This window comes from Tiliqua scincoides, chromosome 3 (assembly GCF_035046505.1).
Source record: "Tiliqua scincoides isolate rTilSci1 chromosome 3, rTilSci1.hap2, whole genome shotgun sequence".
Classification (NCBI taxonomy): Eukaryota; Metazoa; Chordata; class Lepidosauria; order Squamata; family Scincidae; genus Tiliqua; species Tiliqua scincoides.
The window spans coordinates 86,869,163-86,881,982 of NC_089823.1; the positions used below are offsets into that span (position 1 = coordinate 86,869,163).

The following is a 12,820-nucleotide window of genomic DNA, read 5'->3' on the forward strand; positions in this document are numbered from 1 at the left end:
ACAAAGGACTTCCAACCAGGTCCCTCAACCAGAGAGACTTCTTGGGCTCCAGAAGGATGGCTTAGGGAGGTGGTCGCGCCTTTCCGGGGGCGGGGGAAGGAAAGGGTCTCGAACGTCGGAATGGAAAGTTGAAGCCAAAAGCGATCAAGGTGGACACCAAACAGGATTGCCAGCGAGGCTGAAGGGCATGGCAGGCGTGGCTTCCACTCCCCTTCGGTGACGGGCTTTTGGTGAGCTGTTACCCTGCACATGCCCGATCTCGTCTGATCTCGGAAGCTAAGCAGGGTCAGGCCTGGTTAGTACTTGGATGGGAGACCGCCTGGGAATACCGGGTGCTATAGGCTTATACCATAGTCTTTCGAGACTGAAGGTTGCCAACCATTTTTGGTGATAAGGTCGAGGACAACATTGGGAGTCAAAGGCTGCAGTCCTAACCACACTTTCCTGAGAGTAAGCCCCTTTGAACAAGATATGACTTACTTCTGAGTGGACCTGGTTAGGATTGTGCCCAAAGCCTGCAGAAGTGACTGGGTGGAAGAAGACAAGGCGCTCTCTCGCGGACTCGGCGCCCTTCGCTGCGGCTGGACCCAAGTTCCGAGTCGGGCACCTCCAGCCAGTTTTGCCTGAGGTGCTGGGTGTCCGTCCCGCAGCCGAGGGATCCTGACGGGGCCTGCAGCCTCCCTGACTGGCAGTGCTCGGAGGTGGCGCGGGGGGGGGGGGCGCGGGATCACCTCCGCCCCTGACTCTTGGGAGCTCCCTTCCCCCGTTCCTTTCTCTCCCAGAGGTGGGTCTGAGCATGATCCGCTCCAGGTACTGAGCCGGGATATTCACTCCAGAGCAAGGCAGGTCGAGTCAGGGGAAGGTCCATCAGACATCCACCCCAACCATGGACTCAGCATCCTTCTTCCAAAGAGTAAGTGGGGGGGGGATTCTTAAGGCCCCCCCTGCCCGATCCTACCCCAAAGGCTTGATTTTAGCTGGGGCTGCCCTGAGCACAGCCACTTCGATGGGCTTAATTTCCAAAGTGGGCAATGTCGCCCTCTTGGAAAACAGGCCTGCAAGCACCCCTGGCTGCTCTGAGTCGCCCTCCAGAGGGTTTGCCCTGTTAGCCTGTGGAAGCCAAAATCACCAAGACTTGGTGGCACCTGCAAGAGGAAGCCATTTCTCCTAAGCATCTGATGGTGGCCTGCAGGTCTTGAGTTCCTGAATTGCAAATATTGGGTTTCACCTGGGAACCAGAGCTGTGTCTCAAGTCCTTTTGTCTCTGCAGGCCAAGCTGGGAGCAGATGCAGTGGTGTCCTTAGCAATGAAACTGCTCACTGTACAGTGGCACACTTTTGTGTGCATTAGCAACTATGCACGCAATGTAAATTCTGGACAGCCTTACTATGGTTGGTTTGGGATTAAAGCATGCTGTACAAGTGAAATTCTATGCATGTTTAGTCAGAAGTAAGTGCCACATCATTCAATGGGACTTACCTTCAGGTAAATGTGCATAAGACTGTGGCCTTGGTTTGCAATGAAACATACTTTCCATGTCCTTAAGAGTGTAGGGTTTGTGGAATGCATAGGGGAGTATATACTGAAGGGTATTTGCTTTGGATGTGGAATTATTCATTCCCAGACCATTGATCCCCAGTGCCTTTGTCTTGAGTGCCTCCTTGGCCTGATTTATATCAGTTCACATACTAGAAAACTCAAGGTCCTTGCCCAAATTATGTTAATAAGTACAACAATAAGAAATCAGGCAAATAAATGCTAAATTATATACATAACATGCTGCTTGTGTACATTCTGAGCCTTATTTAGCTTTTAAGGACAATTCTGTAAAGCTGAGGCTATGTAAATCTTCAGCATGTAGATACTCAAAGTAAAACATTGCTCTAAGATCAATGTGAGCTATATGGAAATCAATTTAATAAACAATTCAGTACATCTTGTGTATCTCTAGGTGTGCTTTATTCTGAGCTTGCTGGTGAATGTCTGCAGAATTTGGATTTGTCTTTACTTTTTTGTCATGTCACAAAGCAGTGTAGTAGATAGACGAGAGGTACTGGCAAGGTACTAGTAGAGGAATCTTCTGAGTGGAAAGGAAGTGGCAGCCAGGAGGGAATGGGGCATATAGTCATGCTGTCACAGCAGCTCCACAGCTGAATGCTTGAACTGTGGGCAATGGTCTGTTGTACGTTGACAGGTAACCCTAAGAACCAGGGGACCCTGTCTATTGGAATTACAGCAGCACGTCTATCTGAGCAGTTCAGAAATGGCCCTTGTGGCACAGGATAGATTCAGACAGCTACTGTAGGTTTCTTTTTCCAATGGCAGTAATTTTTGCAATGGAAAGCCCATGGAGCTACATTGTCAGAAGACAAGCCATGAAGGTTGCCCAATGTTACTGGTGCCATATAGTAACACTTGTTTTTAACAAAAAGTATGCTTTGTTCAGCTTAATTACTGCATAACTGCTATCCCTAACAACATTGCTCTGTGCTGTTCTAGAAAGTTCTACAGAAATGGAGAGGACCAAAAGGAAAGACGCTACCATGGTTGCTTGTACATATCACAACACAGATTTTTGTGGTTTTTCCTAATGGATGATAGCCATAGAATCTGTTGCTGGTTGAATTCTTCTGTCAACTTAGTGCTATTAAATTCCTACTGTAGGTTAACTGTAAAGGGCAAGCAGAGGGTGGGAAGACAGTGGTCTCCAAACCTAATTTATCATTGCACCTCCTACAGTGGTATGAGGACACTCCCACTATTAGCTTGAGCTATACCTGGATGGTGAAGGTATCATATATGCCTTGAGCCCTACTTTTATTTAACTATTGGCTAGCAGAAGTCCCAGGGCTGTTGTAAGCAGCTGTGGAAAGCTGTAAGGTTAGCTAAATGGCCCACAGATGTCAATTAGTTTTTTCTTGCCTTGGCAACACCGGGGTCTGTCTGGAAACCTCAGTGTGCTGACTTCCTTGCAGAGAATGAGTAATTCACTCATTCCATGTTATTAATTAGAAGATTAGCAGCTGTCAGTGGCAAGCTTGTCTGCCATGGAGAGAGGTTCCAATCAGGCCCAGAGCATGACTACGGAGTGTGTCGATTGGTTCCCCTTCTGGCACTCGGGCCTGCTTTCTCCATTAACGCCCAACTTGGGGGGGGGGGGGAATATGAAAGGGATTTAGAGATCCTGAGTGCCTTTCCAGGTTAAGAAAGGGACCCAACCAAGAAAAAAGCTTGTTGCAGCTGTGCTATGACTAAAGCAGCAGCTGCTGGTGCTGCTGGAGAGACCAGCTCCAGGAATGAAGGCTAAAGGTCTCCTGCAAATGTGCAAAGAGCTGGTGTGGGGCTTTAGGAGAAAAAACTGCCTAAGCCCTTCTGGCAGCTCCCCAAAGCCAAGACACAAGGTGTGAAAAAGTGTGCAAGGTGAGCAGGAGCAGTTAAGTACACTGCCTCTGTTCACCTCTTCTCTTTACACCTATTTATAGTCCCCAAGGTCCCAGGGGGTAAAGTCCCAATTTCTCTGTTTCTTCTTACTCTTTCATGTTTTTCCTTCTCCCAGCAGCAGGACGTTCAGGGTCATCTGACAGGTTCAGTTTTCTAGAGGAGACAAGAGTACTGTGCACTTACAATGTCCTTGTAAAAATCTTTTTTTTACTTTTTAAAAAAATACTATACAGGTTGAGCAGGTAGTATTAAGCACCCAGGAAGTTCCAGTATCCCAGCATTTTCAGTCTAATCCCACCAACCCAAGTTGAATCTAAATTGCATCTATGCAAGTCTCTTTGTATGTATCTCTTTGTATCTGTGTCACAGATTGTATCTGTGTCACAGATTGGCTTGGTCATGTCATGAGAATGGATGATGGCCGGATCCCAAAAGATCTCCTCTATGGAGAACTCGTGCAAGGAAAGCGCCCTACAGGTAGACCACAGCTGCGATACAAGGACATCTGCAAGAGGGATCTGAAGGCCTTAGGAGTGGACGTCAACAAGTGGGAAACCCTGGCCTCTGAGCTTGGAGGCAGGCTGTGCAGCATGGCCTTTCCCAGTTTGAAGAGACACTTGGCCAACAGTCTGAGGCAAAGAGGCAAAGAAGGAAGGCCCATAGGCAGGGAGACAGACCAGGGACCGACTGCACTTGCTCCCAGTGTGGAAGGGATTGTCACTCCCGAACTGGCCTTTTCAGCCACACTAGACGCTGTGCCAGAACCACCATCCAGAGTGCGATACCATAGTCTTCCGAGACTGAAGGTTGCCAACACACCCCTAGTGTTATTTCCTTGGCCGTGTCCTTTCATGTAAATCATTTCCCCCTCTCACAGCGAAGATCCCAGGCAGTCTGCGCTCTTGATGACAACCGCATTGCCAATAGATGTAAGAGTGAACTCAAAAGAAGAGTTCTTGCAACCCCAGTGAATGTACATAACAGGCAGAATTGTGTAAACTAGACCAGAGAGTTAACATGATTACTTTTCAGATCACTGTATGTTAGGAGTTGAACGCAAGGTCATAGCTACAGTACAGTGAAAGAAGCAGCTAGGGGGATTGACCAGACACATTTTGAGAAATTGTGACTTCTAGCGGCATTTTGAAGAGAAATGGGTGGACTTCTTTTATGTAAACACGCATGTGCATGAACACACATAACGTTTTGAGTGTGTTGACTGACCTGAAATCAACTGTATATTGTATTTCAGTCCCTTGAAAACTCTGAAACCTTTTCCCCACCAACACCACATACATTCCAAACTGGCGAATGCAGCTTGGGCTCAGCAGGACCGAACGCTATAGCAGTGATTTTCAACCTTTTTCATCTTGCGGCACACTGAAAGGGCAATAAAATGGTCAGGACACACCATCAGTGTTTTGACCATAGACAAGGCACACCACGCTGTTGGTGGGGGGCTCACATCCCCCAATGGCTCTACTAATAAATGACCCTCTCCCAAATGCCCTTGGCCCACCTGGGGCCCATTTGCGGCACACCAGTGTGCCACGGCACAGTGGTTGAAAATGGTTGTGCTATAGTCTAGAACAGAGGTGTCAAACTCATTTCTTACAGAGGGCCAATGTTAGCATTCATGGCACCTGCTGAGTGACATCATTAAGCAGAAAGTGACATCATTATGCAGATGATGCCCAGATAAGCACTTATAAACACACACACACACACACACACACACACACACACACAGAGAGAGAGAGAGAGAGAGAGAGAGAGAGAGAGAGAGAGTTTGTAGTAATAAGCTGCAAATGACAAAAGAGAAAACATACAAATGTTCATATTTTCAAGATATTAGAGAGTCCAATTATCATGCTGGGAGTACCCAATTATAATGGGTATTAGATAAATTACTTCCAGGAGCCACATTTGGGCTGTAGGCCTTATGTGATTTCCCTGTTCTAGAACTATAGAAAGTCCCATGTCACCTGTTTGAAAAATAACAGTGCAACTTTAAATACCACCTATAAAGATTTTCCCTCCCTGTGATTTTTTTAAGATAACTTAAATTTGGCTCTCAGTGTGTTACAGTTACTGTTCTGCATTCAAAGGAGAACCTGAAAGTACCACGACAAATAGCAACATTTTATGTTGTCAAAATGGCTATTATATTTTTTGTTATGTTTAAGTCAAAATGAAAGAACATGTATCTGCAAAGTTCATCACCATGTTTACCAAAAAGTTTCAATTTCTCTGTTGAACATCACCGACTACATCAGTATCTCTATTCTGCTCACCCTCTACCAATAGAAGTGTAACCAACATGGCACCACTCACAAGTAATATAGAGGTTTCTGGTACTTACCAAACTCTAGAGCAGGGGTGTCCAAAGTTTTTGGCAGGAGGGCCACATCAGCTGTCTGACACTGTGTCGGGGGCCACATTTTAATTTACATTTAAAATTTGAATAAATTTACATAAGTTTACATAAATGAATATATTAAAGATGAACTTATATGAATGAATTAAGGTCTTGCAATAGCTCAAGGCCTATAAAAGGCCTTGCACAAAGCAAGGCTGGCCTTTCCTTTACTGCCGCTACTGCATCACAGATGTGAAACAACAAGCAGTGCAGGGAGCCCTCATCCCACAGCTCACACTAGAGGTCAAACAGTCGCCCTCATGCTGAGAGCAGTTGCATCGGGCCAGTGTGGGCTCCAACAAATCTCCAGAGGGCCAGAGGCTCATTGGAGACTGGGGGCTCCCTGAGGGCAGCATTGAGAGGCCTCGAAGGCCACAAGTGGCCCCAGGGCCAGGGTTTGGGCACCCCTGCTCTAGAGGTTTGCAGAGATATGAAATGTTTTCCTTTTTTTTTTTTAAAAGACAATCAAGACGGGGAAGTAAAGATGCCAAAACAATTTGCATCCATGGAAGCTGAGGGTTATAGAGAACAGAATCTGGATTCCTAGAAAGACATTGCTATGCTTTAGAGCAGTGGTATCAAGCATAAGGCCATGGGCCACATCCAGCTCCCAGAAGCTCTTCATGCAGCAGGCAGAAGCTCCTCATGATGTAGCTGAAGAGATCTGAATGGCCAAGGTTTAGAAGCCTCCAATGTAGTTATGAGGTCTCATAAGTCTTCAGAACACAGGATCAGAACACAGGCCAGGAGCAGAAAAAGGGTACTGTTTTTAAAGTGATTTATTAATCTTGTTGTTTGACTGAAGAGGAAAGGCTGTATTTTTAAAGTGATGAATCTTGCTGTTTGAAGGGAATACTTATCACCCATTGATGAAGTGATTGCCAGCCCAATCCTAGCCACACTTTCCTGGGAGCAAGCCCCATTGACTCTAATGGGACTTACTTCTGAGTAGACATGCATAGGCTTGAGCTGTGCCTATAGGAGACAAATCAGCTTCCTAACCAAATTCTTATCAGCTCTGATAGATTTTCATGGTCTGTTTTTGTTTTCCCCACCGGCTGCTGGAAAAATTTAATTTCATTAAATTAATAAAGGGTTCAATCCTATCCAAGGAGAATAGGAGAAATGACTAGTTGGATTGGGGTCCATAGGGGTGTGTGTGTGTAATGTTGGTCAGACTGGTTGTTCACAAAGTTCATTTGATACAACAGTTCTATTGGTATGCTTACAAAGTTCAAAAAATGAGTCCTCCTGGACCAGACAAAATCTACCTACTCCAGCATCCTGTCTCCAACAGTAATCAGCAGCTAATCATTTATAAAGCATGTATATTGCTGTGTATTAATAATATATTTTTAAGATCTGCATTTAATTAATGATATGATTAATATAATTAATATTAATATAGTTAATATATATTTAATATTTAATATTATATTATAATAAATATAATATTATAATATTATATTTAATATAGTTAATATTTCTGGCCACTTCCTGTTTAATGATGTCACTTCCAGCCCTCAGGAACATGATGGGGAGTCATGGCCAACAGCCACAGGGGTCAAGGGAGCCACTGGCCACTGATGGTGGCCATACTTTCATTTAATAGTCCAGATTACAGGGCTGAATTCACAAAATTTCAAGGGACAACATCAGACGCATGCAATAACAACATATGTATAACACGGTATGAGCTACCAATATATTTCCCTAACCATACTGGAAATCTGTAGCATAGCTAAGGGGGTGCAGGGGGTAGCAACTGCAGCAGACAACAGGTTTTAGGGGGGCAACAACCAAAGCTTGATACTAGAGGCCAAAATTGTGAAAACCTTGGTATTTTTGAATACCACCTTCATGTTAGACCAGGGGTGCTCACACTTTTTTGGCTCGAGAGCTACTTTGAAACCCAGCAAGGCCCGGAGATCTACCAGAGTTTTTTTACAATGTTCGCGCCATCATAACATATAACATTTATGTGTACAATGTATGTTGGTGTACCTTGCATAACCGAATGAGCCAATATTGCACAACACAACATAATTAACTATAAACATTTTTTGTAATTACTTGAGTTTACTTTGATGACTTGCACTGAAGAGAATCAGCCAAGGATGCATAGTCCGGACAGTAGCTGCTGACAGCAAGCCTCAAGCACACTTCCAAATGTTCATCAGTCATGGTGGAATGGTACTTGGACTTAATGATCCTCATGTAGGAAAAGGCTGACTCACATAAATAAGTGGAGCCCTTCCAGCCTCAGGTGCTCTTATATCCCTGAGGGCCCTATTGCCTTCAAGTGTCTGCAGCTGTGCAGCACACTCTGCTGGATGCCCAGGCCTTACCCTTAAAGGGGCCACTGCTGACACCACATCTACCTCCTCACCAGATCTTCCTCGATTCCAATACAAGTGTGGGGGGGGAGCAGATCTCTATACAGACCAGTGCAAAAACAGGGGAAAGGTGTGGGGGAGGGAAGATCTCTATATAGACATCACAGCAAGACCAGTGCAAAACCCCTTGCACACAGAACCAACAGATGGAAGTTGGGGGGGGGTAGATCTCCATACATACCAGTGCAAAAACAGGGGAAAGGTAAGTCAGTCCCAGTAGTCAATGGGGCTCACTCCCAGGGATGCGTGGATGGGAGAGAAGCCTGCCAGCGGCTCCTCTCCAGGTCTACTCATGAGTCAGCCCCAGTAGAGTCAACAGGGCTCACTCCCAGGGATGCGTGGACGGGAGAGAAGAGGAGTCCCCGTAGAGTCAACGGGGCTCACTCCCAGGGATGCGTGGATGGGAGAGAAGAGGAGCCCCAGTAGAGTCAATGGGGCTCACTCCCAGGGATGCGTGGACAGGAGAGAAGAGGAGCCCCAGTAGAGTCAATGGGGCTCACTCCCAGGGATGCAGGGACAGGACAGAAGAGGAGCCCCAGTAGAGTCAACGGGGCTCACTCCTAGGGATGCGTGGACGGGAGAGAAGCCTGCGATTGACTCATTTTGCCTCACGATCGACCAGTCGATCACGATCGACTTATTGAGCACCCCTGTGTTATACCATTTGATGAGGAATTTAATGCAGAATGCAACAAAAAAAGCATCAAAATATCTCTATTCTATCAAAAGTTATAGCCAAATAACCAGAAATAAATTATCTGCCACTCTGCTCATTAACATTATTTTGTACTTACTGGGGCAAAAATGTTTTCGCTTTACAGGTAGATATAAGCATACAAGTTTATAGAGATACACAGGCCACTTCCAGGCTGCCTGAATACTTGAAAAAACTAGATTGAGGTTAACAGGAAGCAGTTAACTTGCACTTCCCATTAACCTCAGTCTAGTCTTGTCAAATGTTCAGGCTGGGATCAGAGACATCAAGGGGGGAAGAACTGAAACTGAAAACAACCTAGACTAAGAATCAGAGAAAGCCCTTTCAACCCAAGCCCTTGCAACCCAAGTCTAAATGCTAGGGCATGCTGTCTTTGAAGTAAGCTAAGCTCCATACTAAGTAAGCTAACCCCTGGGGGCTGGGGAATAAGAATAGGCCCTCAGTTTGACTGTACTTGTCATAAGAGGCGACTAAACAGCCACTGGGTAGATGGGACTCAGCCTGGGAAGGCAGCTCATCTGAGAGAAGGAAAACTCTGATTCCAAACCTCCACTGCCTTGTGGCTACATCCAGTTATGGAAAAGGCTTCAGGAGTCAACCTCAAGGCAAAATCCGGAGCCAGAGTCCCTGAGGCAGTTCATGGCTGAACACAGTCACGTTCTGGTAACTCCTGCAACGCTGCTGGAACTAACCATATTGGCTTCTGCCTTTCCATTGGACCATTTCAGTGACGCGGAGAGGGGGGATTTGCTACATGGGTAACAGTCTATCCTCCGTATCTACTTTACCCAGGCTTCACGCACTGGAGAGGAAACTGTTGCAGAACCACTATTCAGAGCGAGATACCATAGTCTTCCAAGACTGAAGGATGCCAACAACAAGCTCCATAGTGTAAAGTAGGAATTACAGGAAGATGTGAATACTGCAGTATTTTTTTTGTGGGACCACCTCTTGCATCAGCGCTAGAACCAATCTTGCAACTGAGTCCAGAAGCTTTCTAGTTCATATATCTGTGTAAACTGTTAGATCAGGGGTGTCAGACATATGGCCTGCTGGTCGGATATGGCCCACAGGACCTCTTGGGCAATCCACATGTTCTGGGGGCATTCCAGGGTCAGTCCCACCCCTGCTTGCTCCAACTGTGACTGGAGCTCTGCTCCTGTTGTGCCTGGAGCAGAATTCTGAGAGCCGAGGATGCAGCACACAGCATCCTCAGACCTCAGAATGATGTTTTGAGGTCTCGGAAGGCCTTAAAAAGTCACCTTTGGGTTTGCTGAAAACCTGAAGTGACGTTTTAAGGCCTTTCAAGGCCTCAAAATATCATTCTAAGGTCCAAGGATGCACTTCACTTCTGGGGAACCACATTTGGAGTTCAGCCCTCAGCAGGTGCCATAAATCTGATGTGGCCTCTGGGATGAAATGAGTTTGACACCCCTGTATTAGATGGTTAAACAATTGCTGAGCCAACTTTTTTGTTTGATCACTTAGAGGCAATTCTTACCACAAGTGACTAAGTAGCTATTTACAAAGCACTAACCCACCAGAATGTATTTATTTTTTTAAAGAATCCTATATACCCCTGGATTTTTAACCAGTAGCAGTGATTTATAGGTTTTGAGGCAGTGGGTCTTCCTAAATTGTCTGTATAGGGGTTATTGTTTCTAGTGAGTAAGCTAAGTTTATAGCCTTACTGAGCAGAATTGGCTTACTTCTAAGTAAAGTAACTAACACCATTTTCAAACACCTCTAAGTATATCCAGTCAGTTCTTGTTATCCACTAGGGTTAGGTTCCTGGAAAACCTAGTGGATACCGAATTAGCAGATACTGAATATTTGAGCCTATGGGAAAAATGGGGTTAAGTTCCAGAGGACCCTGTTCATCATACACTCTATGAACTTTATGAACATGAATCTTCACTTGAAGTCTATGGGCCTGAGTGATGGCAAGGGCTCAGCAACATCTCCAACATCTGATGCATCCTCCTCTGTACTGGATATTCCTCGATGGTTCTGGCAGTGGCGATTTCTCTGTACTGGCCATCCTTCGACTTATTGTAGGTGGCTGGCCCAACACTGAGGCCTCAGAGTTCAGCAGTGGGGAGGGGGTTGCTTCACCTATCCTCCTCCTCCACATGTCTTTTGGCTCCTTTCCTGGGCTTGTCCCAGCCCCAGAGCAGCCCTTAGGTAGCCTTCTAGAGACCTCTCATCATCACCAGGGTTGTGAAGGTTCAGCTGGAGTCCCGGAGATGATGCCCAAGATGTTGGGGAAAGGCTGGAAGCTGACACATGTGTCTGCGGATTCTCCTCAGGCCAATACCGATGTCTGCTTGGTGCAGAAAATTGACCCAATCCAGACAGTGGATTAGTGGATAATGAGAACAGAGTTGCAGATAACGAGAATAGGTGGCAATTCTGCCCCTTGCAGATAGTGAATTCACATATAAAGAGAACTGACTGTACTATATACAAAAGGACCACAGCTTGAGGGTGCACATTGGCTCACCACCGGTGCACACTGTTGCAAATATCTGTAAGTTATGTTTGCGGGCATTAGCGCTGGTCCAGCACTGAATCTGGCCCAGTGTGAGCCTGTGTTGGGACAGTGCCGGTTGGAGGCCAGAGATCCACCACCAGGCACTCCGTGTGAAGCACCAGGCGGCGGAGAGGTAAGTTGGGGCATGGGGAGAGGCAGGGAGGAGGCATTCTGGGATGGGAGGAGAGTGGGAGAAGGTTTGGTGGAAGGAGAGAAGGGGTGGGAGGGAATTCAGCTCCACCAGATCCAGAGCTCCATGTTGGCCCTCGTGGCCCGACACAAGGCGCCTTGATTCTGCGCCAGCTAAAGAACCGCCGCAGGGTCGCATAGTCCCATTGTGGGGTTATTTCCCTTACTCAGGGCAGCCCTGTGCTCCAGGCAGCTCAAGGTTGTGCTGCAAATCTGTTTAATCAATAGAGTAATCAACTATTTTAGTTGATTAACTGGTGAGGGCAAATTTTAATCAATGAAGATGCAAGGTAAGAACTCTTATTAACTGCATATTGTTGCTGCCATTTTGATTCTGATGATGTATTACTGTAATCAAGAATGAAAAAGAAAATATTGGTTTTTGTGTTTGGTTTATTAAAGTGTAAATTAGCATATAGTTCCTTCATTATATCAAAATGGCATCCACAATGTCCAACTTGATGTGTCTGCAGTTGATGAGTTGTTGGGTTACAAGGCGGGAGATTAATCAATAAAATAGTCTTTCACTGGTTGACAGTCCTAATGTACACATTACCTGATTGGGTCCTATGTTACCTCATAACAGCTGTTTGACTGCAGTGAATTAGTGTTTAGAAATATCCATCCATTTACATTTCATCCAAACAGACTAAGGCTTAAGCTACAGCTATGTGTCACAACACCTATGTTGCCAACACACAATAATTAGAATAGGTTAAAATGTGATGTGCAAGATCTTTAATTCAAAACACATGGAAAATTTGAATTTTAGGTGTTTTTTTTAAACATATTAAACTAACAATTTAATATATCACAGCTGCTGCTCTGTTGTACTCTTTTTAATGCATGTCCTATTTTCTAGGTTAAAAAAATTAACCACAATGGTCTATTTTTTAAATTAAAGATCAGATTAGGAGATTTACCATATTCAGAGTTTATGTCAATAAATATCAGATTAATTTTCAGCTAAACAGCAGGTGAAAGATTATGTGCATTGCTTAAATTATTCAGCAAAAATACATTTAAATCTAATATAATAGGTGAATTCATAGCTACTTTTGCTTTGCAGTTTAGGACAGGAAAATGACCAATAATAATAATAATAATAATAATAATAATAATAATAA

The 12,820-nt window shown here is 45.1% G+C and overlaps 1 pseudogene; it reads left to right on the forward strand.

Annotated features, from left to right (window-relative positions):
- The first annotated feature begins 223 nt into the window (after positions 1 to 223).
- LOC136646366 (5S ribosomal RNA) lies at positions 224 to 344 on the forward strand (annotated as a pseudogene).
- The last annotated feature ends 12,476 nt before the right edge of the window (positions 345 to 12,820 follow it).